This window comes from Clarias gariepinus, chromosome 4 (assembly GCF_024256425.1).
Source record: "Clarias gariepinus isolate MV-2021 ecotype Netherlands chromosome 4, CGAR_prim_01v2, whole genome shotgun sequence".
In the NCBI taxonomy this organism is placed as follows: Eukaryota; Metazoa; Chordata; class Actinopteri; order Siluriformes; family Clariidae; genus Clarias; species Clarias gariepinus.
In genome coordinates this window covers 25,326,273-25,342,132 of record NC_071103.1, presented here as the reverse complement: position 1 = coordinate 25,342,132, position 15,860 = coordinate 25,326,273, and positions in this window count along the sequence as shown.

Sequence of the window (15,860 nt, the reverse complement as noted above, 5' to 3'; positions counted from 1 at the left end):
AACTGAACAACTAATTCCTAAGTCCTAATGGGGCAAACACACCAGAGCAATGTTCCAGGAGTTCCACATTGTGGTCAAATTATGTTTAAATATGTGCCTTTAACAGGCAAATAGGTTTTTCACCGACTCACTGAACCTCTGGCAAAAAGCTAGATTAAGTTCGAGGCAATAGTGTCATGCCACTGAGTTATAAAATTACTAGTAATTTAAATCTGCAGTGGAATATATGATCTCTTCTTCCAGCAATAAGCATTGTGCCACTGGCCTTACAGCATGAGATTATAGCAATACATTTATAAGATAAAATTGCATCTCTGACTTAGACAGACAAAACTTCTCCATGTGCTTGGGAATTCCCTTGATGCCATGTGTGTTTGTGTGAGTGGAAATATGGTGTAATTCTGACTTTAAAGTCTTCACATTTCACTCTGATTCATTGTCATAATAAATGCCTGAATGCTGCAAGGGATTTTAATTTAGGCCATGAATGACAGAAAGAAGCTATCGTGTTCTACTTTCTTTTGTACTGGACCACCAGGGCAGTTTCCTTCTGGAACTACTGATTTCCTGTGTGCCTTTTCCCTTGCCAAGTCCTAATAGCGCAGTCATCATTTGTGACTCTACATGTGTAGCCTATAAAAGCCCCATGTCCATTACATTTTCTAAAGGAACAGAAGAGGCAAATTCAAGACTCTAAGAAGTGCCCAACTTGTCCTTGTACAAGATAGCATTAAATTGTTATGGTAAAATTGACTCACTTACGGGAAGTGTGTTGATGAACAGCTTGGACTATACAGTAGTAACTTACACTTTGACTTATTACTATTCCCTACTGACTCAAAGAGGAGACATCTATCCTATTGTTTATGATGAAGTGGAGAATTGTGGAGCTGTCTTGGAAGGGGATGATGAACATTACCAATGCTCTACTTGCATAGGACTGGAATATATTCAACAAGCTCTTTTACTACCAAATGCAGCTTAATGCCACCTGCATCCTCACAGGCTATGGAAGAGCTGATGCCTATTACAGCAACCTTTTCATGACATTGCAGATGTGCACCGGGAAGTAAAGTGGGCAACTTATATGACTGCAGAGCCCACTGGGAAAGAAAAAGGCGAGCTCTTTTGTGGCGTAATCAAAGGATAAACCACTGCCAACAGAGAGTTCAGCTGCCAAGAATTGTGCAAAGGAGCCAACAGTGGGCATGGGCCAAACACAAAAGTTGATAGTGGAGGGCAGAGCTTGATAGAGCTAGGTACAGCTGTCTCACATGTAAAGACATAGTCAGATGTCCTTTCAATGCCTCTTATTCTCTAAGCTTGGAAGATAGTGCTGAGAGACCAAAACAGCACACTGAAGGTCACAGTGTAACTCCAGAACATGGCATACTGTACTTCATTGAGGCCACCCTGGCGGAACTGCAGCATTATCCTCCACCTAATGCAGTGAATCAAATGCCTAACCCTTTTTATGGTATATCAGTTAATACACAGTTTTCTAGTTTAAAGAAGGAGCTCTTATATATGTTAAACAGTGCAGGGAATGTGTGACCTGGTATAAAAGCATGCATAATGGCTATGGGTGATTTGAAAACCATAGGGCTAAAATTAATGCTGCTATTAGGGTGACTGTTAGCTGAGCTAGTGGTACAAGTATGAAGCGTTGCGGTGCAACTCTCTGTAGAAACACCAAGTGAAATGAGTCTCTGAGCTACTACCAAATAGCTTATAAAACAAATTAACTATTGGCCCTCAACGAGATAATTTCCAAATTGGAAGTTTAGTGTTGTCTTTACGGTGTAGGACTTAATAGCAGTGCTCAAAGCCATGGCTAAATGAATGGGAAGTTATTGGGTGTGTTGACACAAATGCTATAATCTAAGGCTTGTAATAAGATCACTGAATCTTGGTTTCACAGCCACACAGGCTGGTTCAGGAGCCGTTGGATTACCATTTCTCCATGAACTAAGCATATGGAACAGTGGGCTACTACTGGGAGCCATGAACCATGAACCATGGCCATGCTATTTTTGTAAAAGTGAGGGATGGAAGGAGTTATGCTGGATTCATCACGTGCCACAATGGGTATCGTGCACTGTTTTAGAAGGCAAAGGCGGCTTCATGTCAGGACATGCACGAACTAAACTGTGGAAGTACGATTCACCAGACGCACACATTTAATGGTGGGGGGGTTTAACTCTCTGCAGTTAAAGCAATGAAGGTCCAATCACTGCCGGATAAACGATAATAGAGATAACCTAAATACCAGGACAAAGCACTCATGCTAAGGCTACTCAATCCCCAAACTAAAAGATCCAACAGTATTCAAAAACAGCAGCCATTCATTATGCAGTGGGCACTAGCTGTGATGGAATTGGTGCTACACCAAGCTACACATGGGAGCTCAATGTTCCTAAGGTAAAACCTATTGCTATTTGTACTTGGCTATAAAGGATAACATGGGGAAACTGCACTAGTTCCAGAAGGAAACCACCCTGGCTGTCCTTCACGTAGTCACAGACCCATAGTTACATCCATAACCTACCATTATGTCTTCTATTTCTGGCCCATTTGGTTGTCCATGGAAGTGTATCTGAGGGTCAAGAAAGAAGCAGCTGTTGTGAGAAGAATGAGATGGAGGTGGACTTGAGCACTCATTCTCTGGTGCAGGTGTCATGTTACTAGATAGGTAAATTCACCCATTTAGCAGACTTACTGGAGCGACAAAATACTTACACAGAACACATACTGTTTTTGGATGACATTTTTGTTATTTATACCAAAATTAAGGGGTTCCTTTTTCATGCACAGTAGGATAACCCTGATCATTAGCTCAGGGTTCATCATTAGATCTTAGCCTACATCATAAAATAAATTTCCTGACATACGCTTACAATCTAAACAAACAAAATATTTTTTTAACTGTCAGTTACCAGAAAAAAACTTCATTGTTACTTATTATTCTAACCACAGATTTTCACTGGGGTAAAAACAAGAGTAAGTATAACTGATTCATAACTCCAAGGTCCCTGGCTTGATCGTGACCCCAGTGTACTGTCTCTGTAGAGCTTTACACTTGCTGTGACTGACTTGATTTACTCCAGGTTCTCTGGTGTCGTCCCATTTTCTGTGTTAAATCACTATAGGTGTCATGGTGCCCTATAATGGACTATGGGTCTTCTGTAATAAATTGGTTACTGAAGATGAATTAATTTCATGAATTCATTGCTTAGCAAATATGGCCCTTTATGTTTGTATTACCTCTTCAGTAAACAGGCTGTTCTTCACAGTGACTTTCAAATACAAATATGTGCCTGACACCAAGCACATTTCGAAGTTGGTCCCAGGCACAAACAACAAAATCAGCTATAGCTTAATTAACCTTCATCATTAATATCAGATTAATTTTGGAGTGCACAGTTGGCCTTTAGTGGCTCATAGGTCAAACCAATAGCGTGCATGTATGTGTATTTATTCATTTTTTATTCATTTATTTTTTACTGGCCATTCAGTTAAGTACACCTTGCTAATACAGGGTTGGATCCCATTATGCCTTCAGAACTGCATTTTTCTTAATGGCATAAATTCAACAAGGTGCTTGGAAACATTTCTTATAAATTTTGGTCCATATTGACATGATAGCATCACTCCATGGCTGCACATGCAGATCAGTCGGCTGCACATCCATGATGCAAATCTCGGTTCCACCACATTCCAAAGGTGCTCTATTGGATTGAGATCCAGTGGCTGTGGAGGCTTGTTGAGTACAGTGAACTTATTGTCATGTTCAAAAAACTAGTTTGAGAAGGTTTTTAGCTTTGCTGCATGGCACATTCAACTGAGTTGATAAACGGAGGGACATAGTCAGCAACATTATTTAGGTAGGCTTTGGCTTTTAAAAATTGCTCAGTTGGTACTAAGGGTGGTACTAAAAGTGTGCCAAGAAAATATCCCACACACCATTACACCACCACCACCAGTACAGTCTAAACTGTTGATACAAGCCAGGATGGATACATGCTTTCATGTTGTTTCATGACCCTTTCATCTGGATGTCACAGAAGAATTCGAGACTCAGGCAGTGGTTTCCAGTCATCTGTTGTGAAATTCTGGTGAGCCCACTTGAATTCTAGCCTCGGTTTCCTGTTCTTATCAGATAGGAGTGACAACCGTGTGGTTTTCTGCTGTAGTCTATCTGCTTCAAGGTTTCAACATGTCAGAAATACTTAAGTACCAGCCTGTCTGGTACAACCAAACCTGCCACATTCAAAGTCACTTCCCCATTCTGATGCTTGGTTTGAACTTTAGCAGATCATCTTGACCATGGCTAATAGGTATTCCTTTTAAAAAGCAGTTGAACAGGTGTACCTAATAAAGTGGCCAAGTTTATATGTATGAGTTTATACACTGTATAATACATGCTGTATAATGACTGGGATAGACACAAAAAATTGAGACAGCAGAAGATGTTACTCACCAAGGATATTAAAGACATTTAAAAAAAAAAAGGAATGCGAGCCATATTTTTTAAACTAATCAAATCATTATATTTCTTAGTTGAGAACTTCATGTTTGACATACTGTACACAGAGAACATTTTTTAAAGCAACCTTCTACTTGCTAGCCTAGTGGAAGTGTAAAAAAAAAAACATTCTGGAATGGTATGTTAAAAACTTTTGGTGTTGTGTAACTCTTGGCCACAAAGGTATAATTTTTTTTAAAACATCATTTAAAAATGTATATACACAGTTCATCAGTGTAGGAAAGGAGTACCAAATGAATAAGTAAAGCTTCAGACCTACACACAGACATTTTAAATGGCAGGGGATAAAAACAGGACATCCTTTATCTCCAAACCCATACACCACTGCACTCCATGAGTCCTCCAAAGAAGTGGTAAAGAATGCTTGCATCTGTGTAAGAGAATAAAGCAGCTGTGAAATTATAAAATGGAGAGAGAACATTAAACAGACACCAGTCATAGGGGTAAAAGTGCACCACAAATGTATATCTTTCTATTACCCAGAAGCCTTATGAAATACATGTCTTATATATGCCAGCCACAAGGGCAATACACAGCCTGAGAGGTATGAGCAAAAGGGTCTAGCTGCATATATGCATGATTTCCACAATGGAACACATTAGACAGCTCTGGAAAGCTGTCACAATTTGCTAGAAATGTGGTAAACAGATGGACCATGACTTCAGTAGGTGTTTTTAATTAAAGTTTGTTTGGGTGATCACATGGCATTTATGAGGTGACATCATTCTGAAGGAGCTAAAGAAAAACACATGTCCCTGCTGTACTGAATTAAGAGATGGAACTGACAGGCCGATTGCAGCAAAGAGTAGAAGAATCACAATCTTGAAACATCCTTAATGCTTGCCTGAATAATGCTTGTCTCTTCTGTGCATCTACTGTACCTCTCTCCATGGTTATAGTTTGTATGGACAGAGAAATAGGAGTAATTTAGATTTTTTTTTTTTCATTTACTCTGGGTAGGGTCTGTAATAGTGTTACATTTAGCGAGTTCAGCAACAATGTATTTTAGAAATGTCATGCTGTATTTCCATGCCTATTCTATTTGTAAGTATGTAAATTGGATGATTCTGTAGTCACATGGTGTTCTCCTTGAGCATTAGTATTAGAATGCATAAGGTGCCTAAAAGAATATGTAGGATGGGGTAATTTGGAGGGATAGGTAATGGCAATGTGGCGGACGGTGTGGTGTACAGTATATTGATTCGTCGTAGAGAAGCTAAGGGCCTAGTTGGGAGGTACTGCAAGAAGCCCAGAATAGGCAGAGATGGCATCTGTTTTTTCACTTCAGTTACAACTTCTGTCTCTGTCGATTATCTGACATCGGAAATGGATAATCTTGATCATAGCAGACTATAAATGGAGGAGAAAGGAAAAGAAGTAGAAAGTAAGGATGGAAGACAGTGGGGGATAAAAAGACCGAGCAAAGAGAGAGTCAGACAGGGAGAATGTCTCACTTTTCCATGCCATTTCCCAGAGGGGAACCGGAGCTCTGCATTCCATGCATTGCGACTCGCTGACAAACAATCCCAACTTTATCTCCAGCACGTGGAACAGCTGAATGGGTGCAGTGTCTGAGCAGGAGGCTGGAGTTTACCCAGTGAGGGGGGCAGAGCCACTGACTACTTGGCCAAGCCCCAGTGCCCCTTTAAGCTTTTGCACTCCCAAACTAAACACATGCTGGTGTTAGGTGGCCCAGAAGGCCAGAGGGTACAGAAAATGCTCTGGAAGCAGATGGGCCGTCAGGGGCCAAGGGCAAGCATCCAGTGAAATGCAGCAAGCAAGGACCATAAATGAAGAATCAATGCAGAAATATGAGCATTCCTCTTTTTGCACTAGAAATTGTAGATTTCCTGTTAAAACTACTAAAATTATAAGGGCATTACATTTTCTTATCTTCTTTTTTTTTTTTTTTTTTAATAATAGCTGTCTATCTGAGGAAAGGTGGTGTTATTGGTCATATCAAAAATTGCCTTTTGTCGGTGACATTAGCTCAGGTTTGTGGCATTACTTGGATTGGAAAGCTGAATCTAGATCTTTGGAAGAAAATAGCAACTTTCAAATGTAGTGTCAATGCTATTATTTTCCCAATTCCAAAATCCAAAAATACAGGATAAAACATCAGTAGTGGTTGTAAGAACTGCTCTTCTACTGCAGACGTGGCATACATGTAGAGTGTTTAGGCAAAGAGAGAGAGAGAGAGCACAGAGAGCTCTTTCAGTCTGTCTGTATTTACAGTATCTGACGATCCACCCATTTCTTATCCCCCATGCTGCTCAAGGCCAGATGAAAGCTGTGGGCTGTTCTACCAGATGTTTATGTGGGGTTTCAGGCCACAGAGGTGATCTACTGGTCATTGTCATGCCCCACGCATGCCTTGTTCAACACCTTTTAGGGGATTTAGCTTGATATCCTATCACAACTTTTTGCCCAACTTGTACGAAGGCTTGTGTACAAAGGCTGATGAGGGATATGCAGTGATATGCAGTGGGCCTGTGATCTCAGACGTGGGCCTTTTTCCAGAGAAGGCAGCAGAGCTTTTGGTCTATTATCTTAGAGAGTATTCCACTGTCTGCTTAAACAGTGGACCATTGTCTGGACTTAGTGCTTAGTATCACTTAGGCCAAGAATTTCATAGGTCTTCAGGAAGCAAAGGTTTTTCCTCAGTGAAAAGCAAAATAAACACATCCCCAGGAACACACTTGCATAGCTCTTCTTCTATAAATATCCGCCCACTAACCCATATAAAAAATTTCAAAGTGCACAATAATTTAACATCCGCCCCACTTTTCAATTAAAAACCTTTATGTGGACATTCATTTCTGTACAAAGTTTGCAATTCAAAAACACGAATTATGCTTTCTTTGTATGTAAATAAGGATTTCTCCTTTCATCTTTTCCCAGCTTATTCTTCTTTTTATTGTTTGTTCTCATGTGTTTTTAATAGTTTTCCTGAATACACATGTGTGTTTTTTCCACTCGTGTTTCAGCCTTTGCCTTCATCTTGCCTCTTCTTCTATGCAGCCTTGTTTTTCTGTCCATTTGATCCTCATTTTCTCTCATTTTGCTTTTAGGGTTTATTTTTCCCTTTACTCCTTTGAACTGGATTTGTGGTTTGTTCCATTATTTAAAATGTTTGCCAATATTTATTTCATGAAAAAAACTCACCAATTGTGGGTAAACATTCCATGGGAATTTGACCTTTAGGGGACCAATTAAAATGAAGTTTATTATTATTTTCATTTGCAATAAACACCTAGTTGAAGTGTGTATCCATGGTATAAGCGTTCTCAGACTAACTACAAAAAGGAGACCACACTAAACACCAGGCAGTGGGAGGTTTTAGGAATACCATTTCCTGGATTTCAAGAGAGCTGCTGGGAAATAAAAGTGTCAGTCCATGATCTGTGTTGGGAAAATCAATACATTTTTAATGAGATGTAGGCTATACATCAGACACAAAACCTAAAAAAAAAAAAAAAAGCTAAATTGATTTTTTCCTAACATGCAGAAATGATTCATGTAAAAAGCTTTTAAACTATGAGCAGGATTCATTCTTTTTTCACATAATTTACAAAAAGAATGAGGAATGTTAGAAGCTGCTCCAGTTGCAAGGCTGAATTGGAACAGTCTGTGATTTGGATAAACTCATTGATATTAATCTGTAATAAACTTTGAAGAGAGTCTATACGTGACAGTGCTTTTCATCTAAAAATTTAAATTTACGTTCTAAGGAAGTGTATCACTCTTTTGTGACTCGTACAAACTAGCATTTTTAGAAGATCAGCATTTTATGTTAATGCAGAAAGTGCTTTACTTTCTAAACAAAAAAACTAATGTTTTAGTCAGTGAAAAGTGGGGGACAAGATAAAATTAAAACCTAAAATTACTCTTCTATTTGTTATTCTGTATTATACCAACAGATACCAAACAATACCAAACACTTAAGACAACTAAAAATATGGTTAATATGAATATGGGGCGGTACTGTGGTGTAGTGGTTAGCACTGTCCCCTTGCACCTCCAGGGTCCGGGTTTAATTCCCAGCCAGGTTTGAATCCCGTTTCTGTGTGCATGGAGTTTGCATATTTTCCCCATGCTTGGCAGGTTTCCTCCGGGTACTCCGGGTTCCCCCCAGAGTCCAAAGACATGTGAATTAGGTTAATTGGCATTTCCAAATGGCCGTAATGTGTGTGTGTGTGTTTGCCCTGTGATGGATTGGCACCAAGTACAGGGTGCCCTAAGTCTCCTAGGATAGGTCGCCCCCCCGCAGCCCTGAGTACAGCATTAAGCGGGATACTGTAGATGATGAATGAGTAAGTGAGTGAGTATGGTGGCGAATTACACAGAAAAAAAAACATACGCATACACAGGTGTTTGTGGCTTAGTGTGTTAAGGTTACTGATCAGAAGGGTAGCGATTCGAGCCCCAGCTCTGCCAGGTTGGAGTCTTTAAGCAAGGTTCTTAAACCTGTCTGATTCAGGGGGCGCTGTATAATGGCTGACCCTGCGCTCTGACCCCAGCCCACTAATAACAGCTGGGATATGTAAAGTATACAGGATTTTCCTGTGCAGTAATATATATGTGACAAATAAAGACTGAACTGAACACAGGAGAGATGGTTTTGGCCTTCTGGGCCACCATAATTAACTTAAGAATTGAATAGATTCTATTCTCTAAGCACTCTTCTACTTCTGAAGTTTTTTTTGTGGGAGGTCTTCGACAAATTAACTTCTGGATTCCATTTTCTTCTGCCTTTACATGGAAATAATTTTTCATATTTATTAAACTTAATCTTACCTTCTTTATGTTTGCTTTCCTGTATGATTATCCTATGAAGACTGATAAAGATTTAAAAGAAATATTAGTTCACCCATGCTGTAGTAAATGTGATGGAAAATAAGACCGTAATATTGATCTTTGTTCCTATTCACTTTGTAGCAGCTCTATAGCCTTTAGTAAAGAAAAAAAAAGAAATATGGCTTCATGGGGACCAACCAAATGTCTCGACAAGGTTAAAACTTCAAAGATATACTTTGACATAATTTGATGGTCTTAGAAATGTTTTATCATGTTTTATCATAACTTTAACCAAAACCACAGGGATTTATTTTTTAAGACTTTGCAGAGTATTGGGAATACTGGAAAAAATGACAAGGGTCTCTAACCTGATTATTTTGCATTAATAAAAATATGAAATTATTTTAGATAATTATTTTTTCCACCAGTTTGCACCAGGAAGGAAATTTCCTACCTGCAGCAGGAAAGTTTTCTTTAGCCATTGGCTGGACTTTTTAAGAGATAAAGTTAGATAGACTTGAATATGAATTTGGAATATGTGATTTATTGAGGGGTTATTAAGTTTTATGTTTTCAGAATTTAACCTTGCACATAATACTAAGTTTTATGTAAAACCAGCTATGAATGTGTAAGGGGGTATTTTGGTGGTTGGCTGTATGGTTAGAGATGTTTATTTAATTTAAATTATTTTTGACATGGTGGACCACAATGAAAGACTGAATGTGATAAAGTTACTCATCTAACACATTTGGTTCACAAAAGCTTAGGAATAAGTTAATGGACTTGATGCAGACCAGTAAATATTTGCTTATGCCAAGACCAAATTAGATTTTATTATTTTATTTGTATCATTACATAGGCAACTGAGAAGGGACTTTTATGTGCTTTAATCAGTCATAGTGCATTTGCATTTGCAAAACCCATTAAGCGCCATGGTGAAACTGGGTCGCATAAAGAATCCCAGGGAAGCCATTTGAAAGTTTTCATCATAGATGTTACTATATCAATTGGCACAGACTTGCAATCACTTTCCATGAGGAAAAAAAGGTCACATGTCAGATGTGGAGAGGCTTCACTTTCCATGGATAAGTGAATGGACAAATTTGTGTTCATCAATGTAAAATGTCTACCTATAGCTAATCATATACTACCAGAATGATGAATTGATTGATTGATTGGTTGGTTGGTTGTTTTTTTTTATTGTTTATTTGCTACAGGAAAAAAAACAATCTTATTAGGAAAAGTGTACACAAAAAGTGTAGAAAATGTATTTAAAAAATAGGATTGATTAAAACTGTAGATTAAATACTTACAGGTAAAATACTATATATTAGTATCTACTAACCAGGAGAAAATTTTGTCTTATGTTTTATGAGAAACAGAAGCTAAAGGAAAAAGTCTGTTTTGAAGACTTTTCTGACAGAGAATATGATTTTACTTTCCTCCTGTGTGAATTCAGAAAAGCCAAGGAATATTTCATGGGCTCAGTGGAAACAAGCATGCGAGCCAAGTCTGTCCCTGTTCCACTCTGTCTAAATTATATTAATGCCACCAGTCATTCATTAGAATTAATAAACATTACAATTCTTAAAGATTATAAATATCTAATGTCATGTTTGCCCCAGTTAAGATTTATTTTATAAAAGGCATTTAGTCTGATTGAGAAAACAGTCTCACCACACTTCCTTGTCTCTCTCAAAACCTCAGCACCCCCATCCTCCTTTTCCTTGGTTTCTGGAAAAGGTTGGGTGGTGGACAAAAAAGGCTTTCATAAATGGATAAAGCTCCAGGATGACTTTGGGGCCCCTGTAGATTTCACTTCTCTTCTAGTTTCTTCTCTTGTATAAACCCATGAACAAGCCTACTCCTGGTCATGACTTCATCTTCTGTGGGCCTCTATCGAATGACATAATCACTACGCCCTCACTTCACTGGTCATTTCCTTCTGACCTGTCAATGACCTTGAAGCCATGTGAAAAGGCTTTCTTTCCATTATGGAGATCATACAAGATGTCTCACTTTCTTTTAGGCTGATACTACTTTTAGTAGTAGTAAAGTCCTAATGGTTCTTTATTTCATACTATAACAACCAGTTTCACAGACTGTGTGTGTGTATGTGTGTGTGTGTGTGTGTGTGTGTGTGTTTGAGAAAAGCTGAAGAATTTAATCAGTCTGTCTGTGTGGTATACAGTAATTTATATGTGAAGCAATTCTTTCATAATAAAAACATTAGTAATAATAAACTCTTATTCTCAAGCTAATTCAGACAATCTGAAAACCTGAACAAATGATGCAGGAAATAACAGGTCACATATCTTTTGGTGTAATGAGAGTGGAGGGATCATCACTTCATTTTTCAATTCAATTCAACTCAATTTTATTTGTATAGTGCTTTTAACTATTGACATTGTCGCAAAGCAGCTTTACATTCAAAATAATGATTTAAATTGTATGAAATGTGAATGTGTACGAATTAAAATGATAAAACTGTCCCTGATGAGCAAGCCGAGGATGATGGCGACAGTGGCAAGGAAAACTCCCTAAGATGGTAATAGGAAGAAACCTTGAGCGGAACCAGTCTCAACAGGGAACCCATCCTCATTTGGGTAAAATGAATAGCTGGGATTGATCTGCATCATACTGTGTAACACTGGAAGTTCTGTATAATAGCAGATGTGTTAAAGTTAAAATGGAGTCCAGTTCGTTCTTGAAGGCTCAGGTAGACTGTAGGAAAGTCCTCTGAGAACAGCTGTCTGCATCAGCCAAAGACAGGATGGTCTTCATGGTAAAGTGAAACCGTCTTCAGTCACCACACGCTTCCCAGGCAGACCACACGCGACGAGATCTCCAAACAAAAGCAGGACACCAGGACAAGTCAGATAGCTCCAGAGGGCAGAGGGGGTCTGGAACACTGGCAGATCCAATTTTCTCTTGGATGAGTGAAGGGATAGATTTTTGCAGATCAAAGTCGAGTGTCTGTCTACAAAGCTGCTTATATACCATCGAATATTTTATAGTGCTTTTCATCATTTTGACTTTAATTCCTGAAAGGGGAATCAAAATGGTTTGATCCTTTTTAGAAGTTACAGACATATTTACTGTAGGGTGCATACATGGAGTCAGTTAAAAAGATAAGTGAAATAACAGTATATATCGATGATCAAGAAAGAATTCTCCCAGATTGCTGAGTATATTATTCAGGCCTTAATGCCATAAGTTCTTCGTCTTTCATTTGGGGAATCGGGAGTTAGGGGTAAAGAAACAAGGAAGTACCAGGAAGTGTGTAGACTGTATAATGGGATTAAGTTGTTCATACAGATTATGTTCAGGCAGGTAAGGAAATGAGAGCAAGTGGAGATTTGCACACTAAAGCAATTTGAATATTTAGCTTGCTGTTGAGATAAGCATGCCTTTAGTTAAGAAACAACAATTTTGTTTTGTCAACTGAAAAGTTGTAATTATCAAACATTCAGCCCTTACATTTATAAAGTTAAAGGATTGTAATTATAAATTCTGGCTCCTATCTTTTAAAAGACAGAATTTACAACTGTGTGCATCATTTCTGCATGTTAAAGGATGTTATAAATGAATGTTCACCATAGTATGATGACTTTGTTATGTGTACAGTAAGAGAATGTCATTTAGATATATGTAATGCTTTATCCTTTGGAAATGCGAGTATCTGCAGTGTTGCATTTAATAATTTGTGTGCGAAACTGCCTTAGTTTGTACTGCATAAATAAATGTGCGATCGGCATGCAATGTCAGCCTTTTTAGTGTTTTTTAGAGACGAAGGGTGCCTAAAGTGCGAGAAAAATAATGAATTTTCTGTTCAGATGCTATTTTTAAGTCTTTAAAGCAATGACGTCTTTAGTCTATCATTAGGGGAAACACCACAGGTTTCAAACAACAAACTGTACTTAGGTGCTGGAAACTGTTAAAAACATTATCTCGCCATAAAATGTTTAGTGGGAGGTCATCAAAATGAAAACCAAGCTTTCTCTGTATTCTGTGGCTTAGAAAACCAGACATTTAAGGCAAATTTTACTGGTCTGTCTCCTGCCGTCAAGAGCTGGCTGGAGCTGCTGACTGATGTGGGGTGATCCCAGTGGGTAATGATAGATCTGTTTCCCAAAAACTTTAACCCTACTGTAATTCAGCACTTTTTAAAATGCATGTTGAGACATTTATAAAGTTGGAGTTATGCAAGCGATGCAAATGGGGAAACTGTGCAGAGAGGGTACTTAGGGTGAAGTCAGGCCTATAGAAAAGTAAAATGCTGAGGATGTTGGATCACTGAGGTCATTACAGAGGCTTCTTGACTGCAAACATTTACAGTAATGTTTGTGTTTTTCCCTCTGAGTAAGGAAAAAATGACAAAAATTATTAATATGTCATTCAATAATTTTTTTTAAGAACTGCTCACAATTGATTAAAATTTCTGCTGTATTTTCTTGAGAACAAGCCATACATGCTTAGCAAGTTTAGCATCAGAGCACATGAGGGATTCAGTCAAGTTGGTATTCAGTTTCATTTGTAATTTCTTTCTGGTTCATGAAATTTAGCAACAGAAAAAATACATTCTGTTAAATTTGCATTGTAATTCGTTGCTTAAAGCATTCACACATTATACTTAAAAACGTATTTAGAATAAGGTTTAGAAATAACTTCACAGAGAATTACAAACATCAGTTTTTTGCAGTTGTTTTTTAGACATCCCTTGATGCTCTATGTTAGATGCTCTATTCTCTATGCTTATCTTAAAATAGCTCAATAGCACCTCCATTTGACTAAGGACTGGTTTAATGACACAAATGTCTTATATCTTTACAGCTATTATTTAAATTTAATTATTTAATTGTTTAGGATTATTAGGTGTGCTTTTGTGCACGTAGAAATATTCCACTGTCTTGGGAACTCCCAGACCTAGTTTTTCGAAGTTTTTTACAGAGCTATGCCTGCATTCATGATTCAAACAATTTGGCATTAAATATATAAAGCTTACCAATATATTACATAATATACCAAATGTTATACTGATCATAGGTGGCATTTCCTTAAAATGTTAAATGATACCATTTTATACCATAAATATACATTTGAAAATGAACGTCAGCACCAAATTATTAATGTGTCATGAAAATAGTGTACACCTGAGCTGATGTGTGTACACCTTGGCACACTGTGTAAAAACTATTTTGTTTTAAAAAGCAAAATACTCACTCGCTCATCTTCTTTAGCGCTTTATCCTGTATTCAGGGTTGCGGGGACCTGGAGCCTATCCTAGGAGGCTAAGGGGCACAAGGCAGGATACACCCTGGACAGGATGCCGATCCATTGCAGGGCACACACACATACACACACTCACACACCCATTCAACCACTACAGGCAATTTGGGAACGCCAATTAGCCCAACCTGCATGTCTTAGGACTGTGGGAGGAAACCGGAGTACCCGGAGGAAACCAACCAAGCATGGGATGAACATGCACACTCCATGCACACAGACACAGGAATCAAGCTTGGCTGGGAATCGGACAGCAAAATACTGGATTCTGATATTTTATTTTGTATACAGGTACTGAGAGAACAGAGGGATGTACACAGAATCACTAAAGAAAGGGGAAGGTAAGTGTATTATGTGTTGTGTATTAGGAATGTGTATAGTTTAAAGTTTAAATTTTTAGAGTTTCTACTCATTTATCTGTGAATTTAGCATTTTCATAATATTAGAATAATGTACAAACGAAAAAAGCGAATAAATAAATTCCTGATCTTAAATTGAATGCACGTATAAATTCTCTTTAACATAAATAAGTGTTATTTGCATTGGAAACTTTTTTTCTTTTCATATGAAGTAAACTTGATTAAACCTAAAACCTCTTGTGAGAACAGTGAGAGAAATCAATGTACAGTGCTCTTTATATTTATGCAACACAGTCAGGAGTCAGGACCTTTATGATATCTAAGTCTGGCTGATCTGTCAGTTATATGAGATATGAGCCCGATATGAGAGCCAAAGTCCTCCTCGAGTCTTGCAGAACACTGGGCTGATATCTGACACCACGCTGCCGTCTGCTGGACGGTTTTATGAAACGTGTTCAGCTGCGCTCCACCTGTCTTATTCTATTTCTACAACTTTACTAGAGTGATTAGTTTGGGTTCAATCACTGGTGTTCAGTTTCATAGGCGACATGTGAGTGCAAAATCAAAAGATCAGCAACAAAATGAAATAATTTTACAAAACATATTTGTATTCATATCATGCACAGTATAATTCATTTGGGAGGAGACCTGGGAAATGCAGGTGTTCATTCTCTGCTGCAGACTACATACAGTATACAGTATGTAAAGATTAATATGCTTTTTTTTTCTTTCTTTTTTTTTCTTTTACAAAACAATTTGCATTCAGTATTAGTAGTAAGCTTGTGTCCGAGCTTCTTTCTATTCCTGGCACTTGTCATGTGTCCAGAGCAGTTGGCTTCGAGGCTCGTGCTGCACAGACACGCCCCCTGGCC